We start from the raw sequence: 17,099 nt of genomic DNA on the forward strand, positions 1-17,099 counted from the left end.
TTATTGAAATAATAGTTTGAAATATTTTATTTCAAAAATTGATATTTAAATATCAATAAATAATGATTGATTTTTATATTAAATCTTTTTTTAATTTTATTACTTGTAATTAATATTACAAATATTAATATTGATTTCATTTGATCCGATAGATTTTTAACAAAAGAATTTTTTATAGTAACAAAACTCTAATTTAATTATTTTTTAATAATTAAATTTTAGATTTTAGATTTTATGGAACATATTCTAAACTTTTGATTATTACATTTACTATTGTATTCATCTAATTCTTTATATAATAGATTATTAGAAGAAAACATGCAAATAAAAATTGTGTGAAAAAGAATATAATATACATAAAAAAATAGAAGAATGATTTCAAATAATTATATAAAAATCATTGAATAGGTTCTTTTATAATTTTAATGAGATATTTTCTATTTTAAATATTTATTTAAAATACATATATATATATATATATATATATATATATATATCTTGTTATTTAAATTTTAGTGTTACTTAACTTTATTTCTTGCCACTTTCTGATAATATCTGCATTCTTTTTCACATGAGAATTAAATTATTTATCATACTTTCATATTCACTTTGATCATTTTTTTTTATTCACATTGTGATAAAAACATTTAATTCTCCAAAATTCAACTTAAAATAAAACATATAAATAATAATTATAAATATCAATATAAATATCTTTTTCAAGGGAAAAAGAAATTTTAAGACTAAGCACAATTTGAATTCTCTTCAAAGTGTAAAAATAGAATTCTTATTATTTTGAGATCTTGTATTTTACAATTCTTTCATAATTTCAAATCTATTTTTAACTCAATAAATGAATCATATTTAGCGAATATCAAATTTTTCTAAAAATATTTCTAAAAACTCAAAATAATACAAAAATGATTTCTCCTAGTGGTCCAACATTTTTGTTCAAATCTCTCTCCCTCTCAAAATCTCATCTTTTATTAATCTCGTCAATAACAACCTCGTCGATGTCTTTCATGTCAACATCACCGAGAAACGAGCAGTTTTATATAAAATCCAATGCCCTGAATGGAGCTCTGGTCTTGCGATAATTGCTGGGGGGAGTCCCTGGTGGAAAAAGGCAATCAGAAAGAGAAGCAAAAGGTAATCGCGGACACGAGGACTGCTTTTAACGGTATTGCTCACTACTCCAGTTCGCGCAAGGCACGGACTAAACATCCTTGTCTCGACTCGAAAGCATATATATATAGAGTGTTAAAAAAAAATTATTTAATATTCACGTAGAACACAGTGCATATCGTATTGAATAAAAAAGTTTTAATAAACGTAGATCAAAAACTCAACCGTTTGCGAGATATATTTATTTTTTATTAGCATCATAATTTATTTATTATTGACTTCTATATTGAAGTGATATTTTCGTGAGAATTTATAAATATCTATTTTTGAATATTCTCGTTCAATTTCCATGCATATTTTATAACAAAAGTGTGTCAATTGTTTATCGATAAATGATTTAACGAATCGATCTCGAGAGACTTCTCAAAGAAAATATGTGTGTGGAATATGGAAATGGAAGAAAGAATGATATATTTAACATTTGAATGAAAGATATGAAAGATTTTTTGTAAATATCGAGAAAGATTATATATATTTATTATATATCTACTTCAAGTTTTCGATCTATTTAGATTTATTATTAGATTTATTAGATACATTATATTATGTGGCATATGAATAATTTTTTTTTTTAACATTTTTTACATCGTTTCAATCTCTCGATGATTAAAAAGCATCAAAGATCGAGATATATCGTAAATCGATCGCGATGTAAGATCACAGTTAATATATATATTGAACTAATTTTTTATTGATGAATTTAATAAGACTTGATAAAACATGAATCAAATAAAATTAATTTGCAGAGAGATTTTAATAATTTGATTTATTTATTGAGTTGTTCTATGTGTATTAATCATTTGTGAATTGTGCAATTTATCAAATAAATATAGAAAAGTGGATTAAGTATTGAGAACATTGGAAGATGAATAATAGAGTGAATAATAGAATAAAGAGTGTGATTTAACTATTTTTAACTATAAATAGATTTTTTTTTTAAATGATGTATTTGATGAAAATTTATTTTTTGATACGATGATACAACTTTATATTTTCTTATATATGAAAATAAAATATTATTCTTTATTGTTTATTTCATACTTATTCGCATCATTGAGAGTATTATTAATGAAACTCGAAATATTTCACTTTCTCGTATTTTTTTATTATATTTTAATTTTTTATAGCTGTAAAATTCGATAAAAGATTTAATTCGCAAAAACATATCATTCATAAAATAAATAAACGAATAACTTAATTTTTTTTATACCAATCTATTATTATCAGTATTCTAATATCAATTATATAAATAATGTCTTTTTAATTGAAAATTATTCAAAAACAAAAATAAACTAGCTATTTTAATCTTTTTAAATATAATTATTTTTCAAATTATATATCTTGAATATAATTTATCTGAAAAATCATGACATTATTTATTATTTAAATTTTATTATTTATTATTTAAATTTTAAAGTCATATGGATGGAATAATTTCTTTATAATTCAAAATAATATTTTTATTACAATTTTTTTTTTGCAATAATCAGTATGATAATAATTGGTAATAATTTATTATTCAAGAATAATCTACATTTATAGTGATTTTTTTATCATGATAATAAAATTTATCAGTATGTTATTAATATTTATTTTTCACTTTTACTACAGATTTTTATTAAAGATTTTATGAAAGAATCTTCATTAAAGATTTTTTTTTATATTTCATTAAAGATTTAAATTTGTCAGAATTAAATGAACTGATGTTGATTAGCTTATTAATATTAATTAATTTTTTAATGAACAGTTAATTTATAGATTAGAAAGTTGAATATTAAATTCTTTCAAGTATTAATAGTAAATATTCTTTATTTCAATTAATTGTGAAAAAGAAAAAAAGGAAAGTAAAAAAATTACAGAAAATAAAATCATATGTAGATCTAAGAATTAAATTAATTTTTCGGTATATATGATAAAATTTTAAAATTAAGCAATTCAATTTAAAAATAACTTAAATTCAAATTGTTACTAAGACTAAACTACTAATGGAACTGTAATTCACAAGAAAGTCATAAAATATATTTTAAAAAATTGCTATCATTTTTAATTAATTCCTTGTCTTTTTTATTTCAGAAACAATTCGTGAGTGCATGCGGATTACGAAATAATATTTAATTTCATTCGAAATGATTAAGAATAAAAGATGAAAAAAAGAGAAATATTTGAAATTATTAATAATTTTTCAGAATATACAATAAAATTTCAAAATTTTCATATTGTTTTTCATCCTTATCCTCAATGATCAAGATTACTGTTTTATTTATTTTTTTTAATGTAATTGTTATATTTTTTTTAACAGTAACATTATTGAAAATCCTCTAACTCATTAATAATAATAAAATCGCATTAAATTTTGAATCAAGTTATTTAATTTCACAAGTTTTTTGAACTTGCTATGTAAAAAGGTGTGTCAAAATTGAAAGAAAATTCAAAAATATTGTAGCAAAAGATTAATTTTCTTTAAGCAAATATTTCCAATTCAATAAATTATTTTTCCATCTTTGAAAAAAGAAATAATATCTATATAAAAAAGTAAAAGCGCGCATGCTCGTCATACGCGATTAAAAATGCGGGCTTCTTGTCTTACAAGTGACATTTCCGTCTGCACGCGAAATTAAATAACACTGGGCACCGTATGGTAATTCTGAAAGTCAGTGGAACCGATTGGAAACGGATACGAGATTAGAGGGGAGAACGACCCTGGCGGGACTCGTTGTCACGTTTCGACCTTAAAGAAAGACACGGCAGTGCTTCTCTCGATCACAGTTAAATACTTAACAAGCTGAAAAATTAATTAATTAATTAAAATCTTGAATATTATTTCAAATAATAACTTTATTTGTTTAAAATAAAATTTTAGAATTTATATATTTATAAATACTATTATAAATACTTATAAATATTAACTGCTTTTTATACTCTAGTCGACAATTATTCGACAATTAACTTATTATTTGAAATATATATTATTTTTCATCGAAATGATTTTCTTCTTAACTTTAACTTATTTTTATTTAAAATTTATCTCTTAATTATCTTAGTCGAGAGTTCAGTCGAGATTTATTTAAAACAGAAAGTAAGTGTGTCTCGAGGTTCACGAGTATCGCGCGAATTGCACGCATGTGAATCGAGTAATCGCGAGTGGAAACGAACGTTTCCTCGATTATGCGATTCACATACGCGGTAAAAATAGTGTTTCGAGCCTCTTCCGTGGAAAACGAATAGCGTCTTCCTGATGTTGTAAATTAGAGAAAGCATAGGAAACTCGGTTTGATTTGATTGGAACGCGCGTGCCTTTTTAAGATGGAATAAGAAAAATGTTAGAATAATTTCATAAGGACCGAGTATATTTATGATGGCGCGATTTCTTCCCACGTGTAACACACGCTTTCACTTTTCATTTTGATGACATTATACTCTGTTCGTAATGTAATAAATAGATTTTCTTTAGCGTTATTTGGATTTGAATATAAAAATGTTTCATTGTATTATTAAATTTGGGAATAAAAATTTATTCTGTTAATATACGATATTTACATTTAAAGTTATCTTAATATTATATAAAAAAAATTAAGAATATTAAATATTTGAATAGAGAATTATATCAGTTAGTTAAAAAATAATCAGTTAAAAGTTTGAAAATATAGATTATTTAAATATACAATTACATAACATTTGAACATGAAATTATTTTATTCTAGGATTAAACGATAAAAAAATATTCATTATTTTAATATTCAAAGATGTAAAAAGATATTAAGACGTAGAACTGATATAATATTTTTTAATAACAGTAATTATTAATATTCTATCAAAAATTAAACAATACAAAACATTTACTCAAATATAGATTTACTGTGTAACATTTCACCAAAAATTTAACAATAACATTTAAATACTTTGATACTTTGTCAAAAATTTACGCAAAACATACACATATTATATATAAATATGTACAAAAAAAATTCCCATTTAAATTTTTACAATTTTCATTCATTTTCATTTAAACGATGAAATTAATAATGATATTATAAAGGTGATAATGACTGAGAACCACGGTAAAAAGGATTCATGCACAAAGCATGACTACTGCCACGTGACCTGCCTGACGCACGTGACCGACAGTGTGTCAGAGAGTCAAGCAAACGGATAGACAGATAGATATACGTGGTACTCTTAGCCACGCAAGAACCACTTCTTACATCTTTCGACCCAGCAACGATTTGCGTCACAACACGTTACTAAGAATGGAAATGATCCGAATGCAGTTAGTTAATTATTATAGGTCAGTCAAAAGATAGATAGACATGTAATTTAATTAATATCAAATCAATTTTTGCATTCGTGTTGATTTTAATTAATTATTCCGAATCGATATTATTAGAGCGAAACAAAACATGCCAATAAATTTAATTTATTGCAGAAAATATAATGTAAATATATAATATAATTTTAGAAGGAATATTTAAGAAATATCGAGAATTTTATGTTCTTATTTATGTATGATAAAAATGTACATTGGGAAACACAGAAATATTTTTGTAATAAATTTTTGTAATAAATTAAATACTGAACCATCAAAATATTGAAATTCTGTTATTAAAATATCGAAATATTAAAATTATAAGCATTGAAATGTAAGATTCCTAAGAAATATTTATTATATACGTATTAACAAACATATAAATTGTTGCATTTGAGAATTCTAATAAAGAGATATTGGAATATTAGAATATTTGAATATAGACTTAACTATATTAGTAACTATATTAAATTATTAGAATACCAAAATAATTAATGTGTTGAAATTAAAAAATATTAGAATATTAAAATACCGAATTACTGAATAATTTGAATAACATTTCAAAGGTATAATCTATGAAACATTAAAGTAACATATTAATACATTATTTACTCTATTAATTGTAATAATGGAATGTTAAATTATCAAAATTACAAGAATATCATAATACTGACATTTATTAGTTATTTAAATCATTAAAACATGAAAATATCCTAAATATTCATTTCATAATATTGATTAAATTCTAGGTTACTCGAATAGCAGGCAAGTATTCAAGCACGAAAATATGGGTCACGATAAATTGGTACACATCATCATTGGAATTCAACGAACCGAATATTATACATGACACATAAGGATGATTAACCATGATCGTTCATGGATCGAAGCCACACAAATCGCTGACCCGATTCGCAGGCTCATCGATCGTGGGCCCCGATCCACCTGCGGTTTGCCACCACGTTTGAATCGGCCGCACCAGAATACGCCTTCCTTTCGAGTTTCCGCGGCGAAAGGCGGTTCGGCCTTGACTGTTTTGAAAAGTGCCGCGAGTCATCCAGCCGGCACGCGGTTTTCAACGAGCGTGCATCGCGAAATGAAAACTCGAGGAAAGATTGTTCTGGAAGAGTGAGCGTTGTCACTTTGCGTGAAAATCCACGTTAACGAGCGAATCATACCACGATGGAAAGTTTTTGATAATAGATTTGATAATCGGGGGGGGGGGGGGGAGGGATGTAAATGTTTCTATCGTTTTAATCGTTAAAATCGAGCATTTAATTTGTTGTATTAATATTAATAGTATATCTATACTATATTAATGTATACTATAATATACATCACTTTCTTTTTGATATATTACAAAGAATTATATATATATATATCATGTTAATAAATAAACTATATTCATTACCTACATGATTTTTAAAAATTTTTTTAAACGTGTTCAATAATTGTTTACGAGTTTTATGATAAATAAAATTATGATATATAAAAATTTGGGAAAGTAGTACAAAGTAGTAGGTTTTAATACATTTTTTGGTATTGGAATTAAACAGGACAAAAAGAAAATAATAAAAATTTTATAAAGATTTTAATTATAATTATATAATATTCATTTCTTATTTTCATTTGCAAATCATATTTTTATACCACTTTTATTACTTTTAAAAAGTGTTTTTTTTTTTTTATTTTAAAGGTTATTTAATTATAATATTCCCAACTAAATGATTATCAATGTTACACGCGCGTATTTTCGAACCATTCTATTTTCCCTATGATTTATACTTCCATGTTTCGTGTAACTACGCCACGCTACCGTAATTACCATGATACTATCTCTCAGCAAACAATTTCGTTCTCAAACATCGACAAAAACTGTCAATTGACAGCACGGTAGCAACGTCACGCAAAACATACGGCCAGTTTCGTAGCTCGAACGTATATCGGGTTTGCCATTTCCGTTCTCCATTCGAATTCCTCGGCTACGCCGATCTCGCTGAATCGTTTCACGAGCTTCCGTTTGCTCGATTCCGCAATCTTCGATCCCGGATCACTTACGATCTATTTCATAAAATTTCCGCTGCGTACACGATCGTTTTACATCTTTGTTCTACGATCTTGTGAAATTCTTTTTTTTTTTTTTTTTGAAATGTCGAGTATTATCGACAATCGTGATCGAATAGAATATTTTTTTATTTTAATCAAATGTTATGCGAAATAAAAATGAACGTTGATATAAATAGAATAAGTACTTACGAATAAAAATTATAAATATTGAAATGATTGTATTATATATTGTATTATTATAAATATTTAATGAGTTTTTATATAGATATAAGATGATATAATATAAACATATAGACATGGGAAAAATGACAAAAGTAAGTAAATTTTCACAAAAATATTAGAATAAATCTAAATTAAAATAACTTAAATAACTAAAATTGAAAATTACGTTCTATTGTTATTTTAGATTAAAAAATTTAGATTAAATTTATCTTTTTTTTTTGCTGCGTATTGATATTTTTTATAAGATTTTTTCTTTTCATAAAAATCTTTATCTAAGTTTAACAAATTTTTAATTTATTTATTATTCCGGATATTTTCACAATATAAAAAATATATTTTTTTGGTTCACTTTGTAATGCAGACAACAAAGTCTGAGTAAGAAGACTTTCTCACTTTCTGCATATCTATATAATATCATAAAAATATCTACATTAAACAGCATTACAATAGACAATGCAATTTATTGACAATTTTATGTATCAAAAATTATAAAGAACAGATAATTACAAAATTAAAACGGAAAAAAAAAAATAACAAATTACGTCTTCATAAAATAAATATTCCATTTGAGAGAAATTTTCATTACAAATTATATAACCGATTTAATTTTCGCAATAAAAAAAGCAAGCAATTTTTCCAAACAATAACACATATATCTAATTATTTCATAAACTGGTTTAGCAACATCGAAAGTATGATTTACGATCTACTGAAACGCAACAACGATCTCTTAACGATAATCATTACTCCCTTCGTAGCATAGATCGGGAACATCGATTCGTAGCTACGTAGTTAGGATGTCGAACAATTCATTCGATTCTCACGAGGAAACCCGTGTGTGTATAATCCCATTGATCGATATAATTGGAAGCGATCACGAGGGTCCGGCATAGATCGACCGCGCCACTTGATCTCGATACGCGAAACTTTCGAGATAAACTGGTTCCATGCATGTATGTACGCGGTGTGGAATTCGTCCCCGATACATCTCATTAGCTCCTCGATGCATCCTATCTGGAGGCATCGATAAGGCTTTGCAATCCACTATTCGAACGGAACCACGCCATTTTTTGTGCCGTTTTAAATTCTAATAGATCGATAATTATGGTTGTTTTAGGTGTTGGTTCGATGTTTACGAATACTTAATCGATTAATATGAAGTAAGTTTTTGTTTAATAATGGTGAAAAGCAGTAAGCAAAGTGAATGATGAAAAATTGACGATGTTTTAAAAAAAAAAATCGTACTGACATTTTACAGATATTACATAATTTGATATATGTATTTTGAATAACATATTTTTTATATGTCAATTGAATATCTATTCATTTTGTTTTAGCTATAAAAATCTAATAACTATTTTGTCATGTATGATGCAGCATGATGAAATCCTTACAAATTTTAATGATTTCGAAATAATTAAAATAAAATGGTATTGTGGATTATATTTATTATCTCCATTTAGGAATTGATTAAATTTATTTTTCAACAGTAAATGAACTCTAGAAAATTAAAATTCCACAACGAATATTTCTTGAATTATTAGAAATATATAAATTAATAATATTTACGAATAGCAGAGTAAGATATTTTTGTTAAAATATGAAAATGTAATTAATAACAAGAAATAAGTATTAAAAATCATTAAATAAAATAATAACAGCGACTACTTTGTAGATTGCGGTTCACTTAGATAACATTCATGAAGAAATTGATAAGGATAAGGTAACTAGAAGTAGGATTTTGGTTGTAATTTTTTTGTAAGTCAATTACTGATTTATTCAAAACTGTTTTACTTATCTGTTACATGACTAATTACTCTACTTATTTAAAACTACATGCCTTTTTAAAAACATTTATTTTTTATCTTCAATTAAGCGTATTATTGTTTATTACATAAGGAAAATTGTGCAGTAAAAATTGCTTATTAATTTGTATAATTTTGACTTTACATATTCTTTAGATATTCTATTAAGGTATTTAATCATATCCTAATGGATTTGATCAGATCGATGGCAAGTATCGGAGAAAATCAGTGAAAGTCAAGCCTTTCTATCTCTTCTCTTTCGATATAATAATTCTAAACAAAAAGTTCGATAGTTTCAATTTCTTTCTTTGACATTATCTTGCAAATACATCAACTTGCAATAAAAAAAAATTATATCGTAATAATTACTTTCAAAAAGTAACTCAAGTAGTAACTCAAAAAGCAATAAAATAGAAAACAGAAGTATGAATCATTGTAATATCAAAACATATTAATCTTTACACGCTACTAATCTTCTTGTTTGAGAAAATCTTGAAATCGTCAAATATAAGTAAATGGAAGAGACTGAAAAGTATATATGCATTCTTTATGCACTATTTGACGAACCACTTACATCAAGTGTGATAATTTTAAATAATAACGAAAGTCTGGTAAACACTAGAAAAAATAATATATAATCGAAATATTTCAGCATATGAAATGAAATTATCCATAAATCAAATTTACATTATTCTTTCATATTTATTTTGAAACATTCATTTCTACAAATAAATTATCCGTGAAATTTAATAATTATTATATTTTTATTATAATTTAATTCATATAATATATAGATCATTAAATGAAACAATTAGCGGAAAGATATAAGTATATGTTTGTTCAAAAACAAAATGAACATATAGAAAGTATAAGATCAATAAGAGATGAGTATAAACATGCATAAGATCCATAATAAGATATATAATTTAATAATTACGTTGATGAGTCAAATCTTAATTTTAAATTTTCTTTTGATATTATTGTAACTTTACTAACTTTTTGCTCAAATTAAAGATACCATTATATTACTTTCACTGTTTGTCTCTTTGAAATTAATCTTTAAATTTATTATTATATTATTAATTAATAGAAATAAGAAAAGATAGAAATACGAGATGCTAGAGTTTTCATTAATATCCATTAAAATTTTTATCTAATATTAAAATTTAATTAAAATGAAAATCATAATTAGATGCAAATCTTTATGTAAATTTAATATGTTAAAATAAATAAAATATATACAAAATAAGTAATTATATTATCATATTGCCATTCAAATCTCTATTTGTTTAATTTTATATTAATCTAAGAAAAAATTCATCAATTTTTTAATATATTCATATTTAGGCAGTATTTTTCATATAAAATTTCAAAAAGTTATTACAAATTGTTTTGTTTATTTTTTATTTATTTATAATTATTTCCAAATTATCCTTTATATTTAACAATTAATACATCATAAATTATGTATTAAATTTTTTATGTATTATATTATTATTTATTTATATTTTAAATTTTTCTTATTCCATAATAATTCTATCAAATGATTCTTCGTGGAAACATATCAAAGAATTTTTCAAGAAGCAATAATCTTATCGCGATTAAACGTAAAACGATGGCCATTAGCAACAAGATTCAAGGAGAGACGACCAACAAGTTGACTTTACAATTTATTAGAAGCGAAAAGAGGTAATTGGCGTAAAATTTGTTTTCACGTATCATTAGATACACGTGAAAGAAGAAGGCGAGCGCGACGATAGTTCCGCTATTTCGAGATAAATTATCGATAAAACGAACTATTCAAAAGAGAAGGAAAAAAATAGAATGTGGGTGCAACTATTCGATCGAATCCAAGTATCCGGGTCGTGGCCAATTTATTGAAATTTTCTATTTTAAAATCATGAAAATAACGAATTTCAAGTCTTTTGTTTCTTTGAAATTATATAAAGTGATGAAGAAAACTCTTGGAATAAATGATATTTGAAAAAATAAAGAGAAAGAGTCCAAATAAACACATAGATCAAAGAATTAATATTTTCAATATTAAGTTTTTGTATTTTTAATTAAAGCAAGTAGTTGCTGATTTTAATTAACATACTCGATAAACATATTGAATTATCTTATAATTTTCTTTTTCTGATTGTAGAAAATTTTCCATGTGTCTTTCTTCCATTTCAATTTTTACTTGATACTTTTATGTTAATTAATATTTATCTGACAAACTCTTATAAGATAATCATAACGTAGTATGACCTGATCTAGTGGAAAGAGATAATCTATTGGTTATGTAGACAGAATAATCATTTTTAAAAGAGATAAATCACTAAGTTCAACAAATACAAAAGATTTTGATAATATTAATTTATAACTATATAAAATTATAATTTTAAAAATATAATATTAATGTTTCGATCCAAATTTATTAAAATTTTTGTTTCTTTATTTGAATATTATTTAAAATTTATATATATTTTTATCATATAGTCTTTTATTTAATCTATTTTCAAGGAATCAAAAATTGATAAATTCTATTGTATAGTTTTATTTAAATTAGTAGCTGCATGATCCTCTTATGATCCTCATTATGACGAAAACAATAAATTTTTAGGAAAATAAACTTTTCGATTCGAAATAACAGGTTAATTTTGAATGAAAAAAAAAAAAAAAAATTTTAAATGAATTCTGAACAAAATTAAGATATTTCTAACTTTGATTCCTCTGACAAAAATAAAATTTTAATATCATTTTTAATTATAATGATCACACAATACATATAATTGCAAACGAAACCAATATTAAACAACCGATTAAAATTACATAATAAAATTACACGAATAATATCTTCTAGATAAAACAAATAATTTTGTTAATTGCAATTGATCATAACAATAAAAGATTCAAAACACGTGATGTCACAAGATTTAATATCCTGAGAGGATCAAAACGATTTCAAACTGGTCTGACAAACTAACAGACCGTGAACATTTCTCATTGGATTCTCCACTTCTTTCTTCCCTTCTCGTCGACTCATTCCATTCGATTCATACAAACAGGCACACGCACATCCGTTTCATTCCTCTTATCGCTCATTCTTTTTCCTCTTTTCCATTTTCATCCTCTTCTTCCTTTTTTCTTTTTCATCACCGATGGCCATATGAAAAATCGATTCACGGACCGTTACGCATTCGGCTCAGAGAGACCCAGGCTGAGAAATGAGTGTTACGGGGCGACGAGCGCGCATCCGCCTCGAAATAGGAAGCCCTGTACAACGTACAATGAAACAATGAGATTGTTACGTGCGAGGAAGGAAAGGCGAGGAGCCCCGTGCCCTCGAAAGATCCCCTTTCATTTGTAAATGCATCGGTGAAACTTCTGACTGTTTCAAGAAAATTCTGTCGAGAATAATTCGTGGTAATTAATTTCGTTCGGGTTCTATTCAACCATTACATTTCTAAGATTAATATTGGTTTCGTTATGAAATAATAGGGAATCGAGTAATTCTTCATTTGTTTATATAGAATAATATTGAAACATCGTAGAATAAGTGAAAGCGATTCTCGAGCGATCCTTTATATCCGTTATCCTTTATATTTTTATTTTCTCGATTAAATATAGAATTCTCAAATATAAGTTGATGTAAAAGTGCTCAAACAATGAATCGGAATAGTTTTGAGGTATTTTGTCAAACGTGTAAAAAGTCATTAAAGCGATATATTAATATCTGAGAACTTAATTATCTAATGAAGAAGCTTTTCCAAATTAATAATTGAGTTTGACAATATAAAAATTTGGATAATATAGTTTTCAAAAAAATATTTAACTTGTATTATTTTTGTCGATATGAAAAACATATTTTTCTCAATTTTGGAAATTTTTCAAAATCACAAAAAATATTATATAAAACATTATTTGTTTTTAGTGGTAAATTTGAATATTTAAATTGTTTTTCAAAATTTAAGTTTATTTATTTATAAGTGACAATAAAAATTAATATTTTTTGTAAAGAATTAAATATGATTAAAATATTACTGACACATGAAATATAACCAGAGTACAGTCATATAAGAAATAATTTTAACGTAAAAACAGAAATATTTTTTTGTTTAAATCTTCACTTTCTAGAAAATCGAAAATTTGAAGAAATATTGAAGAATATGGTTAATTTCTGAATAAATAAAATAGTTTACTGATAAAATATTATTCTACAGGCGAAAATAAGAAAAGAATTTTGAAAAAAATATAATTTTGTAATAATATAATCTAATTATGTATCATTGTTGTCGATTTATCATTTATTGACAGTTTCCAGTGTGAAAAAATTTTTTTTATCAAAGGAACCGTTATAAAATCTGAAGTTTGGTTCTTCACTCTCTGAAACTTAGATTTATGTTTCGATGCTTCTTGCTTCTTTGGTCCATGACCCACTTGAGCGTTCTCTGTAATTGATGCTTTTCGAAAACGACGGTGAATGGACTACTTGATGTCGAAATTGCAACTCGAAAACTTACATTGCTTTAAAATAATCATTTCTACAAGAAACAGTATATCTTTATTATAAGATATAGACGTATCAATATCTTATTATGAAAATTTCCAAATTTAAAATATTATTTCTTAAAAATTATTAAAATTAAAAAATGCAATAATATAATCCATATAATATAAAAAAACTTGATTAATTCCAATATTAACAGTTTAAATATTATTATAAAAAAATAACTTTTGTTCATTATCAAATATCATAAATAGCAAAAAATAATTTTGTTTCGATCTATTTTGCTATACAAAATAGATCTTTTTCTTTCCCTATTAAATGTCATAATTATCATTTTTTATACAATTTCTTAGAGAATAATTCATCATTATCTCCACAAGAAATTAAAGAATCGAAAAATAAAGAAATAAAAAAATTGTCTTCTTTCTTTATATGCCAATGAATCGAACAAACTACTAACAACTAACGGTTTATCGTTCTAAATGAGATCATTTTATTCATCTTTAGCTCGACAAACCGACTGATCATGTCCATCGCGATTTCCATCGTCTCTCTGATTTTCATAAAGTCAATTCTCCCGAAACAATGGCCCATGATTCGAAAGATCTATAATAAGATCAAGGCATTAATAATCACCGGCTAATTCATCCTTCTTCCACCTCATCTTTGCTAGATATTAGAAAGTGAATAGCCGATATTTGGGTCACACGAGGCCATTAATTGTTGCCACAGTTCGGATGAATAACCTCGACTTAAGAAGCGCCAATATGTCTAATTATTAATTATGCGTTTTGCAAGAGTATCCTGCAATACGTTCAACCATTTCTAGTAATTGATATTAAACTTCTGTGCTCATTAGTTCTTGAAGTTGTTATTAATTTTGAAAATGAAGCAACTATAGATTTTGTAACATTATCTCTCTCTCTTTCTTTCTCTCTCTCTCTGTCGTAATTTTTTGGAAAAATTTTATGTTGAAAATATATTAGAAAGAAATATATTGAAAAGAAAGTTTTATTGTGATTTTACTTATTTTCAAATGATATATAAGAAATTTAATTATAAAAAATACTTAGTGATATAAGATATTTATAATATGTTTATAATAACAATTAAAAATTAAAACCAGAAAAAGATAGAAATAAAAAAAAATTGTAAAAAAAATTAATTAGATTAATTAAGTAATTATTTGTATATTAATATGACCGTGTTTTCTTATTTTGGAGGAATTTATTAGAATAAAGTATATTGTAAATATTTTTTCTATTCTTATCTGACATATAATAAGTGTTATATAATAGTATAATAAAAAAGTAAAGATTATATTATAATTTTTAAATTTAAAAATAATTAAAAATTATTATAATAATAAGAGATTCAAAAGTTTAAATAATTTCCTTAATTTTATTGTTTATTTTTAAAATAACTTGATATTGCTCGATGTCGAATTCTTTTAATCAACAAATTAATTTAGTCTTTCCTGTTAATTCTTAATTAGTATCTTTCAAAGTAGGTTACTGTCATTGCTGTTACAAATATAAACTATATATAGGCGGAATTTCTTGCACGTTCGATGAAAGTGTTCAGATCTCACTTAATGCAGTGAGAGGAAAACACTTTCACATTTGTATCGTTCGACAATATAAACCAATATAATTGATATAATCCAATATTGCTTAAATCAATTTTATTCTTAAATTATAAATAGATTGATATACAAAAGAACACAAAATATTCATTAATTATAGTATTTGAAAGATGAAACAAGTCTCTATTTAAACAAATCTCTCCATCTAAGCTCCATTTTTTATTCATATTCATAGAAATTTGATTTTGCATAAATATTGGTAGTTAATTGAAATAACGTTTTTTAAATTCGACTCTTTCTCGTCATTTGTAAAATTAATAATCTATCTCTACATTTGGATAAGATAATGAAAAAAAAAAAAGAAAAATTCAATTTGTTTCATAAAAAAAGTCATTCTTCTCCAGAACAATGCGAACAATGCTTCACATATTATCACTGTGACTAAACTAGCACTTCTTCACCTAGAATGGGAAGTTCTAAATCACCTAGTTTACATCCTCAGAGTATCAGATTTTTCTATTCTTCCGGTCCATGCATAGATAGCAAGAAAAATAACAAGAAGTACAATCGATTGTAAAATTAAAATTAGTTTGATTAAAATTGGACGTATTGTTTCATTGATAAATATAAAACAAAAAAAAACCACTTATTCATACACTTAATATTTCAAAATCTTAACAATCAAATTTGTTCTCGATTCGTTGCACTTTAAAATTCACAATCAGATTTGTAATTTTTTATATAAATGTAGGAATAAAAATGTGTGAATGAATGAATGTATGAATTGAATTAAAATTCCTGACTTCAATAACCAAATATTACTCGATACATCGTTGTGTATTTCAAAAGGAATTGTTATAAAGATATTTTTAACACGAAAATTTTCTTATGAAGAAAGTTAGCGTTTTCGTATGTGCAAAGCTATATGTAGGTCGTGAATATTTATGCAGCTGATTATCTTCTTTTTTAGATAGAATGGATAATATATTAGCAGACAAAAAGTATTTTGTACTACATTTTATTTACATTTTATTTATACAGAGGATGTAATAAATTTCGAATTTAATATAGGAAAATTGAATTCTTATTTCATAGATTGTAAGATTTAAATATTTGATATAAATCGATATAATTTGATATAATGAAATGTGTTTCAATATTACTCAACTATTCTATATATTATTTCAATTCACAAATATTTTCTTCTCTTTTTATATCGTACAATCTAAATATTAATTCGTGAAATTTATTAGATTAGAAATAACAAGAGATTTATTGTGTACTTTAAAAAACGGTATGTATTTTTTAAAAAAATTTCCATAAATTAATTGAAATGTAGAGAAAAAAGAAATCGATTTTGTAGAAGATTGTGTATTAAAAAACTAATATTTTTTTGATGATATTTCCAATAGATTTAATAAGATAATACAATATGTT

General features: G+C 24.7%; 1 protein-coding gene across 2 annotated transcripts in view; it reads right to left on the reverse strand.

Annotated features, from left to right (window-relative positions):
* LOC100869349 (uncharacterized) overlaps window positions 1-17,099 on the reverse strand; it is a 125,677-nt gene that overhangs the window by 45,851 nt on the left and 62,727 nt on the right. The gene's annotated exons all lie outside the window — the stretch shown is intronic.

The sequence above is a fragment of the Apis florea genome, unplaced genomic scaffold (genome assembly GCF_048593485.1).
Source record: "Apis florea isolate Af1SG1 unplaced genomic scaffold, ASM4859348v1 contig_2291_pilon, whole genome shotgun sequence".
Taxonomy (NCBI): domain Eukaryota; kingdom Metazoa; phylum Arthropoda; class Insecta; order Hymenoptera; family Apidae; genus Apis; species Apis florea.